Source organism: Panthera uncia, chromosome B1 (genome assembly GCF_023721935.1).
Source record: "Panthera uncia isolate 11264 chromosome B1, Puncia_PCG_1.0, whole genome shotgun sequence".
NCBI lineage: Eukaryota > Metazoa > Chordata > Mammalia > Carnivora > Felidae > Panthera > Panthera uncia.
The window spans coordinates 63336600-63350495 of NC_064811.1; positions in this window are offsets into that span (position 1 = coordinate 63336600).

Below are 13896 nucleotides of genomic sequence, written 5' to 3' on the forward strand. Positions count from 1 at the left end.
CACTTCCATATCACCATTTCATAGAAATGCCATGCTCTTATTATTAAATAGAGATATTTCAAAAGCTATATTATGAACCAATGTCTTGAGTTTGCCCAAATTAAATGACTAAAGCCCCTGACACTGAATTTCAATCATATAATTTTATGTACACGCATCTGTTCGTTGAAAAATTGAATATACACTGTCAAAAATTTTTAAACTGAAAGCTGTTTTGTAACATATTTTAAATGGAAAAATGGAATACAGTGTTATTCTCTTAGCTTGTTTCATTCTTGTTTGTTTTTTTTTTAGCTTCAGCAAAGAATTCCTGTCACAACATTAAAGAAATATGGACAGTCTTCAGTGATGAAATTGATAATGAACAAAAATGAAAATAAAACCATGGTTAATCATAAAAGACATAGTGAGAGGAACAAATTAGGGTTTGGGAGTGAGGAAAATCTATTAAGTAGTCACTTATGTAAAAGTTACGTAGTTGGAACAATGTTGTGGAGTCCAACTTGACAGTCTTTTAAGCAGTGACATACAAATGACTACCCTTCCCTGCCCCCTCCCCATACAGGTCTTCTCTACAGGATTAGCCCAATATGGCTTTGCCTAATTTGAACATGATGCCTCCTTTCAGCTCTCTTAAATTTCTCACATTGATTTTTACTTCTTACATCATTTTTGGGGTTTGGTCTGGCTTAGTGTTTTAGGGACCACACACAAATCTTTTTCAGTGACTTCATTCCTAGAAACACATTCACGGAAAAACAGGAAAAATAGCTGTCTAGGTGTGAACTGACTTGAACTTGAACAGATGTGAGAGAAAGTCTCACTGCTGTTTTATCAGTTAATGCTGACTGACTTAATCCTATCGTGGCTGCTACAAGAAGTTTGCAAAGGAAAACACATATCTTGATAATAATAATATTGATATCCTTTAGACTTGCATAAAGAAATGTTAAAAGAATAAATATTACCTAAAAGTAGTCTCTTACTCATATGTCTTCTTAGATTATCATAGACTTGGCTAACTCTGTCTTTTGCTGTTGGGGTGATAGTCTGTTTACATTAAAGTGGCAACCATTAGTAAAGGAGTGAATATCATATAAAAGAAAAGGAGTGGAATTTAGAGTCAGGAAGGCAAATTCTAGAGTACCCATTGGGAGAGCCCAGATAAGCCTCTCTCTGAGATGTATGCAAAACAGGGTGTTTTTGTTTTTTTTTTTTTTAGTTTATTTATTTAGAGAGAGAGAGCTAGTGCAAGCATGGGAAGGGCAGAGAGAGGATAGAGAAACCCAAGCAGGGCTTGAACCCATGAACTGTGAGATCATGACCTGAGCTGAAACCAAGAGCTGGACACTTAACTGACTGAGCCACCCAACCACCCAAGGGCTCTTAATTCTTACTTCAGAAGATACGTCTTTTTTTTTTTTTTTTTAATGTTTATTTATTTTTGACAAAGAGAGAGAGAGGGAGAGAGAGAGAGAGAGGCAGAGCATGAGTGGGGAAGAAGGGGCAGAGAGAGAGGGAGACCTAGAATCTGAAGCGGGTTCCAGGATCTGAGCTGTCAGCACAGAGCCCAATGTGGGGCTCGAACTCACGGACAGTGAGATCATGACCTGAGCCAAAGTCAGATGCTCAACCGACTGAGCCACCCAGGCACCACAGAAGATACGTTTTAATATTAGAAGGAAAAAAAATATGTTAAAGACAGCATAGTTAGTAGGTGATCAATTAATGCATATGTTTTCATCTAGGTGCAAATATATTCATTCTTGTTTTATAAATGTAATTCTGACTTTCTAAAACAAATTGAATCCGCTAGATCCTAATATGAGAGTCACACACTCATTCATTCATTCATTCATTTTATGTATTCAGTGTATATGTGTGTGCACATAGAAAATTGTACTTGTACACACCCACACTCATATTTGCCTCTAAATTCAGATGGTGGACCATCCGAAGTCCATTTAGATTTTTTCTCCATGTTCATGAATCTGAGGATGAGAAATTTTGATTCAGAGTCTTTATCTCATGGCATTTATTTGGATGATTAAATTGATATAACAGCCACTAATAATGTTATCTGCCAAATGGTTCTGCATTCCTTTGTCTTCTTTGAATATGCCATTGTTGGCTAAAGAATCAGGGAAGAAACTTCTAAAATTTGTAAAATCAAATTGTAAAAGCTGATTGGCTATCTTCCAAGGGAGCAAAACCAGATTGTCCTTGGAAATTGAAACGAAAACTCTGCAATTATGATCAGAGACCTTAGTGCTACCATTTATTAATAATACTATTTTGATATCCAGCACTTGAAAAATACTCTGTATGAACAATTGGGGAGTCTAGCAAAATAGTTTTGACATTTTGCTAACATTAGTACTTCAACACTGAACCATCTGCTAGAGAGTTCCGAGTCTGAATGAAAGGTGTAAACCTGGATTAGCATCGATATGGTTTTCTATCAAGTTTGGCTTATTCTCATCTCGCTGGATGTTTTCCAGGTCCCTTTGGAAGCCAAGATTGCCATTGTAGAGTGTAATGCCATATGTTAAGATTCATATGACATATTACCTAAAAGTCATGAATTATTATACCGTGTCTCTTTATGGAGCTGTGATTAGAAATGTTTATGTAAATGCACCTCCAAAGAAAAATGGTACCCACTGTTAGGCAACACTATGCATGGTAGCACTAAAGAGATTCCCTGACTTACACGTATCTTGAAAACAGTCCAATCCTGAGCTACTGGAAAATCAATGTCTTTTTCCAAATGTACTGACTTGAGAGGGAGGAGGGAAGATCAGAAGAGTCATTAGGAATAAGCCAGGAACTTCCTCTCTAAAACAATAAAATCATCAAAAAAAAAAAAAAATGACTTCAAAAGCTAACCAAAATGCTGTATGTCTAAGGGCAAGTTAAAAGCGGCATAAGAACATATTATATTACTAAAGAAAATATAAATATGAACTTTTGTTCTGTTGACTATTTTAAAATATAATATGCACACACATGTACATGTACATATACATATAATACACATATTTACCAACATATATAAAAATACACCTGGTATTTTCTAGTTGTTAATCAGGGATTCTATAGGTTATAAGTAGAACTTGACACTTCTCTAGTGTTATGCAAGAAATGGATAAATAGAGTTAATCTTGGGGATCTAAAAATATTAGACAAAACTTTTGCTTTTAAAAAGCTATAAAAGTACTTGCTCTGAATTTTGTTATGCACACACAGGAGGTAAGTATATTTAGTTGCTATTCTAATAGAATAGACTTGCACACCTTCAACTACTTTCTCCTATTCTAGTCCTTTGCTATGAAAGTTGTTATGGGTTAATGCATAAGGATTAGACTAACCTTGGGGTAACATAATGTAATCAATGTTCTATATTCTATATTCTAACATTCATAGGCACATACTGATAGATGTACATTTATTCTTAGAGTATCTGGAATAAGGTCATTTAAAAACATTTTAGGTTTATTTATTTATTTGAGACAGAGAGAGAGAGAGAGAGCAGAGGAGTGGCAGAGAAAGAGGGAGAGAGAGAAAATCCTAATCAGGCTCCACACCATCAGCATGGAGCCTGATGTGGGGCTCAAACCCATGAACTGTGAGATCATGACCTGAGCCAAAACCAAGAGTCAGGTGTTTGAGTCACTTAGGCACCCCTGGAATAAGATCAATTTTTGATTAATGCCTAATTTTAAAAGAAAATACCAATCATTGTGAGAAACAAAGATAAGTCTTTGAAAGCAAAACTTTGGTCTACATACAAATATGTAGCATTTCTTCTATACATGCATTAGTAATGAAAGACTAATCAAGATTGCTAATTCTATAAATCACCGGTTGGAGACCTATACGTTTCAATACATAACAATAAATAATTGATTTTGTCATTAACATATTATATACATGTTTTAAATCTAATGAATATGAAAATCAAATGTAAGGAATGTCTTACATATTTCCATATCTTCAGGGCATTACATGGGAGCAAGGTTTTTATACATACATGCATATAAATATGCACATTTCATGTAGCTATGAAATGAATAGCTACACTCAAACTTGCTAGCCCGTGTTTTCTTAGCTCCAATCAGACTTACTGGGCATATACTCAAGGCTCAGTGTCACTGTGGGATCAGCATGATCGGCTGTCACTGGTTTCACTGACATCTGTCCCCACAGTGAGACAAGCTGCAACATGAATTATTGAAGACATACACATGCAGATCTGTGTCATGATTACGCCAAATAATACATGTTGCCACACTCTAGAGAGCTGAAAAAAGTCATGACCGACATCGTCTTTAACCCTTTTTGACAATCTGCTACTGTGTTACACATTTTAAAAAGAAACACAACACCATTACACTTTTGTCTCACTTTTCTGATCTGCTTTTGTCTCAGGTAAAAAAAAAAAAAAAATCATCTCCCCAAAGAGTTATTATCTGCTCTCTTTAGCACATATTTGCCAAATGATTTGAACATGCTCATTTTGTTAAATCTTTCTGTTTCATCAGATGATTAATATCCTATACTTAAATGATAAAAACAAAATTGGCCTCCTCATTTGTAAAGTGATTTTAACTTGGCAAATTAGTTACTTCACTAGAAAAGCATCTTTAACTGGGGGAGCTTAAAGTGGCTTACAAAAAATTATAAATTCTTATGTCCATAATCTTTTCTAATGTTGATATTTTTACCAAATAAGAAATATACCCCAGGGTAACAACTCAGGAGTCCATTACTTGAATATTTTCCACTACTCTGAATCAGTGCTATTATAATATGACCTTCTAGAACCTTACTCAATTTTATCTATTATGTATATTTTTATAGTTTTATGTTTATCTATTAAGGGTTGAATGATATATACATATTTATTTATAATTATAGGACCAATTATATTGCTATATTACTAATGATGTTATTACTTAATTGAATGATCCAAATGTAATGCATGTGATTATATTTGAACAAGTTGCTTAACCTCTCTGCGTTTCAGTTGTATTTTCTTATTAAATGGCATAATAGTTACATACTTGCCTATCATGCAGGGTGGTTGTATAGATAGAATAAACCAGCAAATGTAAAAATGCTTAACAGATTCAGAACACTGCTATTTAATATCCATGTCCATAATAGCTGTTTCATAAGCTAAGAGCTGTTATAATGACATTCCTCCAAAGATATTTGCATGTTAAGAGGATCTAGGAAATTTCCCAATAATTTTAGCTACCCTGTCTTATTTTCTACCCTATTCCTATTTCTATTTCTAAGGTGACTGTCAGATACCCAGGAATGTGAATGGTGTCTGTGGCTTTTAGAAATAAGTTTTTCCAAAGTGCTTGGGAGAATGCAGCTGGATATTGTTGGCAGACAATTCTCAGCTCTCTCCACGTTGTTCGTGGATGCACATCTTGTGAGCAGAGGAACTGACTGCTTTTGCTCTAGACTGTTATTTTAAGGGTGTTTCCATAGTGAACAGCCTTGGAAAATAAGAGAGCATCCTTCTCCAGAACAATGGGCATGTATGCTTACTGTCCAGTATAAAAGATTTGGGTTTTCCAAGCTCAGAGTTTTTCTCTGTGATGCACCCACTGTACACACAAATATCATCCAACCCTTTTTGCATGGCCTAGTGGGGGCCAAGACTCAGCACAAATGCTGATTCTCTGACCACTACTGTTGCTGTGAGTAATAAACTGTCTTTTGTCTTTGACCTAGGAATCTTATGCTGTTTGCCAGCATTCATGAAACCATCGTGGGCCAATTTGTTAGATTGCGAGTATGGTAAAAATCTGACCTGTCCCAGTTCTTGATAGATATTTCCAAAAAAAATCCCCCCACTGTGTCACTGTCCACAAGTAGTTAGCCCTTTCATGATGAAAGATTGGAGGCAGGGTGGAGGCCTGTGGAGAGAGTGACTTTGAAATAAAGGAATTACAAAGGAAGAAAAAGTGAATGGAGAGAAGTCTAAGTTCACTGTTTACTCCTGCTGATGCCAGGTTGTCAATAAAAGAGGGTTTAAATGTAGTGTGTACCTAATGCTGTTGGTAATAGTAGTTTCTTGTGGACATATATGGGTAATAAAAGTCCCAATTCTATACCTTTAACCCTTCATTCACCCTTCACACAGCAAATGCCTTTTGACCATAAACCAAAGCAGCTTCAATATGGTTGGTAGCCATTGCCCAGAAAACTGCTCATTTCCCTCCTGACCTGCTCCTATCTCCCATCTAGCTCCTAGATCTTGACATTATTATCTTGTTAAGGCCCTGTTTCTTCATTCTGAACCTGGTATCTGGCTATGAACATGAACACATTTTGGTTAGGAAGTGTCTTTTCATTTCTTTCTTGGATAATATGGTAGAAAATTGTTGTTTGACAGGTAAAGTATATATTTCTCCCCCCGCCCTTTTTTTTGTAAAAATACCACAAACTTCATTTGTGGTATTCTTCCCTTATTCTCAGTCACATACTTAGATCAATTTCATCCTAAGCTCCACACGTGGGACATAATTGCTTAAGCTAATGAGCATATTTTAGCCGCCCCCCGCCCCCCACACACTGAGTCCAAGATGGACATATTACTCTATTAAGACTGGATCTTAGGTATTTTGCTGGTTATGCTGAGTCAGATCTTGATGGATTTGTACAAAGAAGCATAGTTCTGGTTCCTGCAGCATCCATTAACAAACCTGAGGACATGGAGGAGACAAATAGAGAAATAGAAACAGGTTTCTAGTCACATAATTTTGCATGCTGGATCAAGACATTACCTAATGCTATTGAAGGACTTCTCATTCAAATAATACCATAAATTTCCTTTATTTTGTTGGGTTTTCTGTTACAAGCAAAGTATTCTAATTAAGAGAGAAAATACATACTGCCCTGAATTCAGTCCTTTTGAACTTAATTCTTGATATTAATCCAGTCGTTCTGGTTGAATTTGCACAGATCCTTCTAAAATTGTGTTTACAATATTCTGGAGGGAGTGAACTCACTTGGCAATATATTAAAATCTATGAGTCCTTTTCCTCCAAATATTCACACAAATGAATATAAACAAAAATTTGCATGTGGTTTAAGAGGGTTTATTATTCCACTAAATTCTGTCTATTGTTCATGGGTCCCAGGTTAAGAACCTAAGTTATAAATGACAGATAATTGCTTTAAGTGTTAATCCCTCAGCCAAAATATTTTTATTTAAACAATAGTTAGAATCTTGGGACACCTGGGTGGCTCAGTCGGTTAAGCTTCTGACTCTTGATTTTGGCTCTGGTCCTGATCTCATGTTCGTGGAATTGAGCCTCGAATTGGGCTTTGTGCTGACAGTGCAGAGCCTGCTTGGGATTCTCTCTCTCTCTCTCTCTCTCTCTCTCTCTCTGCCCCTTTCTAGCTTCTGTGTGCACGTGGGGCTCTCTCTCTCTCAAAATAAATAAAAATAAACATTGGAAAAAATAATCATAAATAAAAGGTACAATTCTAAGTGTGTAACTTTGTGCACTATCCAATGGTTGTGTAAGGTCATTTGGGTGGAACATCTTCCTGTGTTCCCTGAAACCTCACTGGTCAAGGCCTTACCTACTGTATTCTCACTGGTCTAGCATATGAAACTGGGCATTGATGGGAATCAGGGAGCTAGTTCCTAGCCATTCCAATAGATTTATTGTCTTCTGTACTAATATAGTAATGTATTAATGTATTGCATCAATAATATAATAATGCCGACTCTCTAGCAAGCAGACCTGATAGTTGTCTATATCGAGTAATATTCCTATTATGTTATCCCCAGGCTAACGTGTAACCTGAATAAACATTGGAGAAGGTAAGTAACCTTTTCTTTTTTTTCTAATTTATTTATTTTTTAATGTTTATTTGAGAGAGAGAGAAAACGTGAGCAGGGGAGGGGCAGACAGAGAGGAAGACATAGAATTTGAAGCAGGTTCCAGGCTCTGAGCTGTCGGCACGGAGCCAGATGCAGGGCTCGAACTTACAGACAGCAAGATCGTGACCTGAGCCAAAGTTGGACGCTTAACCGACTGAGCCACCCAGGCACCCTGGTAAGTAACCTTTTCAAACTCAGAGTTGAGGGCACACAATTAACCACATATAAGCATCATGATGCATTTCATAGTACTTGACTGAGGTGTGTAAATTACTAAGACTTCATGAGAATAAAGTTGTTTTGTGCCAGGAAAAGAGAAAAAGATGCAGAGCTACCTTATTCCATGTGTCTCATAATCCAGGGTATGCGTATATTACTATAAAGTTTCATGTAGAACCTGTCATATATGCCACACTTTAAATATTATTTGCACACAGCTACGGTATATTTTGCTTTTGAATATTGAAGCAATTGGATTTCTTGAATATTGAAACTTTGGATTTCTAACTGCAAGGTAGGGAAAATTAGGAGGGTGAAATCTTTATGAAGAATTCATGTCTCATTTAAAAGGTGACTGAGTAGCAGAAAAATCATTTTTCAAAAAATCTTTAGTTCTCTGTTCTTAGTCAATTATAAAAAGGATATATGGAAAATACTTGCATTGTTTGCAGTTGATATACTGCCCCCCCATGTTAACTTATTTATGAGTATGCAAATTTTATGCAAAAGTAGGAGACTCCCTGGGGGTATAGCATTCTACTGTCAGCAAGATATTCCAAAAACAGATGTTTTAATATAGTCTTTAGGATTTGATGAGGGAAATTATGGAGTGCTATGTGAAGTCAGTTTTTTTGTAACTTGAAAACATTTCAAAAGTATATTGATGTAGTCTTCCTTAGAATACATATACAAACCCTCTTGTACTAGAAGTCAGAACACAAAAAGATTTACTATGGCAAAAAATAATAATGTGCCATCTTAAAAGATGTTTCAGAATTCAAGCATTTCTTTCCTTTTACAACTACGATTGTAATCTGACCTTTGGGTGTTCTGTATCAAAAGCCTGCACTAATTTGTACTTTGCAAAAATGGGCTATGTATTAAAATATACTCCAAATAATCATATAACCTCTATAAAAAGGATTACAGATTCTTCACGATTTTTAGACATGGAGAGCCTCTATAAAATTACTGTAGGTTTATGGAATAAAATCATTTCTTCAACATGGAACAGAAAAGCCCACTGATCTGATGTATTTCTCTAGACTTCATTTAATTAAGAAAATAAACAAAAAGCTGTTTCTTTTTTCATGTCACAGAAATTTGTGCATTAGTGACTTGATGCAGGCCACATCAGGTGTGAGAGAGTAACCTCTTTGCCTCTTATTCCCATTTCTTACCCATCCATCCCCTTCTTCTCCAGTTAATTTCTTTTTTTTTTTTAATTTTTTTTCAACGTTTTTTATTTATTTTTGGGACAGAGAGAGACAAAGCATGAACGGGGGAGGGGCAGAGAGAGAGGGAGACACAGAATCGGAAACAGGCTCCAGGCTCCGAGCCATCGGCCCAGAGCCTGACGCGGGGCTCGAACTCACGGACCGCGAGATCGTGACCTGGCTGAAGTCGGAGGCTTAACCGACTGCGCCACCCAGGCGCCCCTCCAGTTAATTTCTTAAAGCTACAAAAATATGTTTGTTCATTAACAATTAGATCAAATATACCAAAGTTGCTGAGTCTATGAGCCTCACCGATTTTAAGTATTATATAAAGTTGTCTTCATTCCATTTATAGTTATAAACTCTGATTAAAAAATGAAGACTTCTAAACAGCTAAAGCACAGTAGGCCTGTGAGGAGGACCTTTTTTTCCAATGATATATTCCCATTTAAAAAAAAAAAAAAGCCGGGCTTTTGGCTCTCAAAACCAATTTACATTCTATTTTGCATATATTTGCATATGACATTCCTGAGCCCCTGATTCCAAATATGCAAAATAAAATAAAATTAATTAAATAGGGAAGATAACTATGGTTGAATTCCAACTCGATGGGAAGGGCATGGCACACACAAAATGCATAACAGATTTAAAAACCAATCATTCTAATTGCATCCTAGAGGAAGAGCCAGTAACCCTGAAGATGGCTCTGCCTCAACTTGTCTTGGCAGAGGGCATGCCAGGGACTCCTGTGGCTTCTCCTGCCTTTCTGGCTTTCCCGGTTCCATCTATTAGAGGTCACACCGTCATCGTCATTATCATCAGTCTACATTTTTACACTTGTACATTTACATACATGATCTCATTTCATTTTCACATCAACCCTCTGAGGGAAGCAAGAGGAAATTATTTTCCTTAATTCAGAAATGCAGAACCTGAGGGCAAGTGAGGTTAAATGATTTCCCCAGAATTATATTTATAGCAAGCAGCAGAGTTGGAAAAAAAAAAAAAAAAAAAGCTGGGATACTTTCCTCCAAATTTAATCTAATCTACACTAAAGTACTTCCAATCTTCCCTCCATTCTAGCTTTGTAAATAAGATAATTGCCAATCAGTTTTGTATATTTGTTACCCCAATTCCCAAGCTCTTCTGGGGCTCCCTTATGTACCGCTTTTCTCTATAACTTCAGATTCTTAATGTTTTAAATTTTTCTCCATTTTGCTTCTTTGACTTGTTTTTAGTAAAAAGATCCTGGGGCACCTGGGTGGCTCAGTCGGTTAAGCGTCTGACTATTGATTTTGGCTCATGTCATGATCTCACAGTTGGTGAGTTTGAGCCCTGCTGTCAGCGGAGAGCCTGCTTGGGATTCTCTCTCTCCCTCTCTGTCCCTCTTCTGCTCTCTCTGTCTCTCCCCTCCCAAAATAAATAATAAATTAAGGAATGAATAAATAAATTAATTAATTAAAAAAAGTAAAGATCTTACAAACTCATTTGTATGCCAATGTTTATGATGTGATGTATTACAAAATAATTTGCTTCAGAAAACCTAATGAACACCCATTTATGAATTTATTGAGAATCTGTTATATGCCAAACACTTTTATGGACTATGGGTACAATAGCACAGAACATAACAGTTAAAAATATTCCCTTCGTGGAACTTAGATTTTAGGGTTGGGAGAAGTAGAGATAGGCAATAAATAAATTGTAAAGTAACTAAATGGTTATAAATGGTATGGAAAAAAGAAAAGAAGAGGATAGGGAGCATCAGATTTTGGGTAGGGGAGATTGGTTCAATTTTAAATGAGACGTTCAAAGAAGGCCATAATGAGACAGTGACATTTGATCAAAGATCTGAGGAGATAGGAAGTATGCTCCACAGACACCTGGGGGAAGAATCTTCCAGTGAGATGGAAGAGAAAGCATAATCTGAGCAGAAATAAAGCTGATATATTCAAAGGATAGCAAGGAAGCCATCGTGGCCATTGAGAGAACTTGAGCTTTTGCTCTGCATGAGATGGAAAGCTACTGGGATGAAATGGAAAGATTTTGAGAGTTGAGTAAGGGAATGTCATGATTTGTCTCACCATTTGTGATAGATTGATAAACCTGGCCACAATATGTCCTAGCTCCTCCCAGCAACAGGTGGGATCATATATAAATTGATGTTTATAAATAGATATAAAAGTGTCAACTACATCACTGAAAGGGTGAAAAAGAGAATTTTAAGTTATCACTGAGGGAGAAAGCAGCTGCTGCATCCTTTAGGGCTGGGGAAAAGGGAAGAAGTTGGACTATTTCAACTTACTCCAAAGTTAGAGGAGGTATACCATGGAGTTGAAAAAATTCAGACCTCGGAGGAGAAAATGCTGGCCCACTTTTGCTGAGGGATACTGATAAGCCTGATACTCTTAAGTGTCGCAAAAACTGCTAGCTAGATTGGGTTCCTGCATAGGAAGGAGCTGCCCCTAGGGATGAAGAAGTGGGGCAGGGTGATACTTATATAAAACAGAAAGGAACCAAACAGGGAGAAGCTAGGCCCTTCGACCTCTGGCTTTCCAGCCTCCCTCTAGCAATCTCTCTCCCCTATTGACCAAATCTAGCATCCTCATCTGCTCTATCCCAGCTCCATCATCATGAAGTGGAATATAGAAGTGCAAGTTTGGATCTGAGAGAAAATTGCTAATAATCAACTCAACACATGTCTCTTTCCTCACCATTCGCATCTGGGCTGGCTATATGATTGCTTGACCAATGGGATTTAACAAATGATATTATTTTATTTCAAAGGGTAATTTCAAGAGGTATCTTTTAGTCTTGCTCACTTTTGGGTGCTACCTTGGGATCACCATGTGGTGAAACCAGTCTAGAGCTTTGGAGGATGAGAAGCCACGTGAAAGAGAACCAGGGCATCACAGAGGCCATCTTGGACCTATTGGTTCCCTTTGGGAACTAGAAGCGTGTGCTCAGCCACATTTCAGGATTACTATAAATGAGGACTGTTGTATGCTGTTATACTCCTCAATGAAGAGGAGCATCTAATGCAGTTCTTTTGTCTCCAGCTCATCATCCTACATTGGGTGTATGGGGAACACATATCCTAATGGTCTAAATACCTTGTCTTTTTAGCAAACAGGTTTGTGGGTGAAAAGTTATGCAGCTAAGGAGCTGTGTCTATATTTGGACCAGATGCAGATTGTGAGACAGGGGTTTGAGGCTGAAGCTGTATTGAGATGAGGTAGAAGAGAGGCGTGAGCAATATTTGACATGTGTGAGGAATGGAGATATTTGTTTTTTTAAAGCTTTTTAAAAAGTTTATTTATATATTTTGAGGAGGAAGGGAGAGAGAGAGAGACAGAGACAGAATCCTAATCCAGCGTAACATGAGCCAAGATCAAGAGTCAGCCTAACTGACTGAGTCATCCAGGCACCACTAGGAATGGAGATTTTTGTAATCAGAGGGTGGACTGAGGTAGATTGAAAAGCATGGCTGCGTTATTTTGCCTCTCCTTTCACCAAAAAGTGTGGTCTAGCTGGTTTAGGCTACTGGAGCGTGAAGCCTATATAGAGGACTGCTTTCTCCGGCCAACAGCCACACCAACTGCCAAACCTGTGAATAAGGCTATCTTGGATCTTCCAGCCTAATATAGCATCCATCTGAATGCAGCTGCTTGAGTAAGCCCAGATGAAACCATCAGAGGAACAGTCCAGCCAACCCTCAGAATCATGACAAATAATAAATCATTGTATATGTCATTAAACATTAAAACATTAAAATCATTATTTTAAGTCATTAAGTTTTGGGATGGTGTGATTCATAATGACAGCCAATAAAGACCATTTTAATAGGATCACTCTAGCTATTTTGTTCCAGGTAGTCTATAAGGGGCAAGGATGGTGGGACTGGAGAAGATAGTGAAGCATAACGATGAATCAAATATAATCCTTTCCCTCAAACTTAAGAAGAAATAGGAGGTTAAGAAATATACCCAGGTTGTGCAGCTAGTAAGAGTTGGAACTGGAATTCAAACCCAGGCAGAGCTGAAATTCTAGTCTGTGCTCTGAAACACTCTGAGAAACCAAAGAATTTGGAGGAAGGTCCTGATTAAGTAACTAACGTTTAGTGAATTTTTACTTTTTCTAAATTCCTATTATGTATATTACATTATTAGATCCCTAATGTGCACTTACAGGTTTTCAATTTTTTTGTCCTTAAAATTGTCCCATTTTATACTTAAATTTGACGTTCAGTCTATCTATGATAGTAGGTAGAAAAGAGAGAGGCATTATTTTCTAAAACAGATGATAGTCAAGTTATGTACTGAAGAAAGAACAAAAGAAAAACAAGAGAAGCATATTTCCAAATATGTGCACTCGGTGCACATTCAAATTCTATCTGGCTTTCAAATCCCAATATAAGGACTGCTTTCAATAAAAGCATCTCTGATTATTCCTAGCCTGAAGTATTTGTTTTTCCTCCAAATTTCCCGAACGATGAATACATCTCTTAGAACATATTTTCTAGCATGTCTACCATTGGCTTATAAA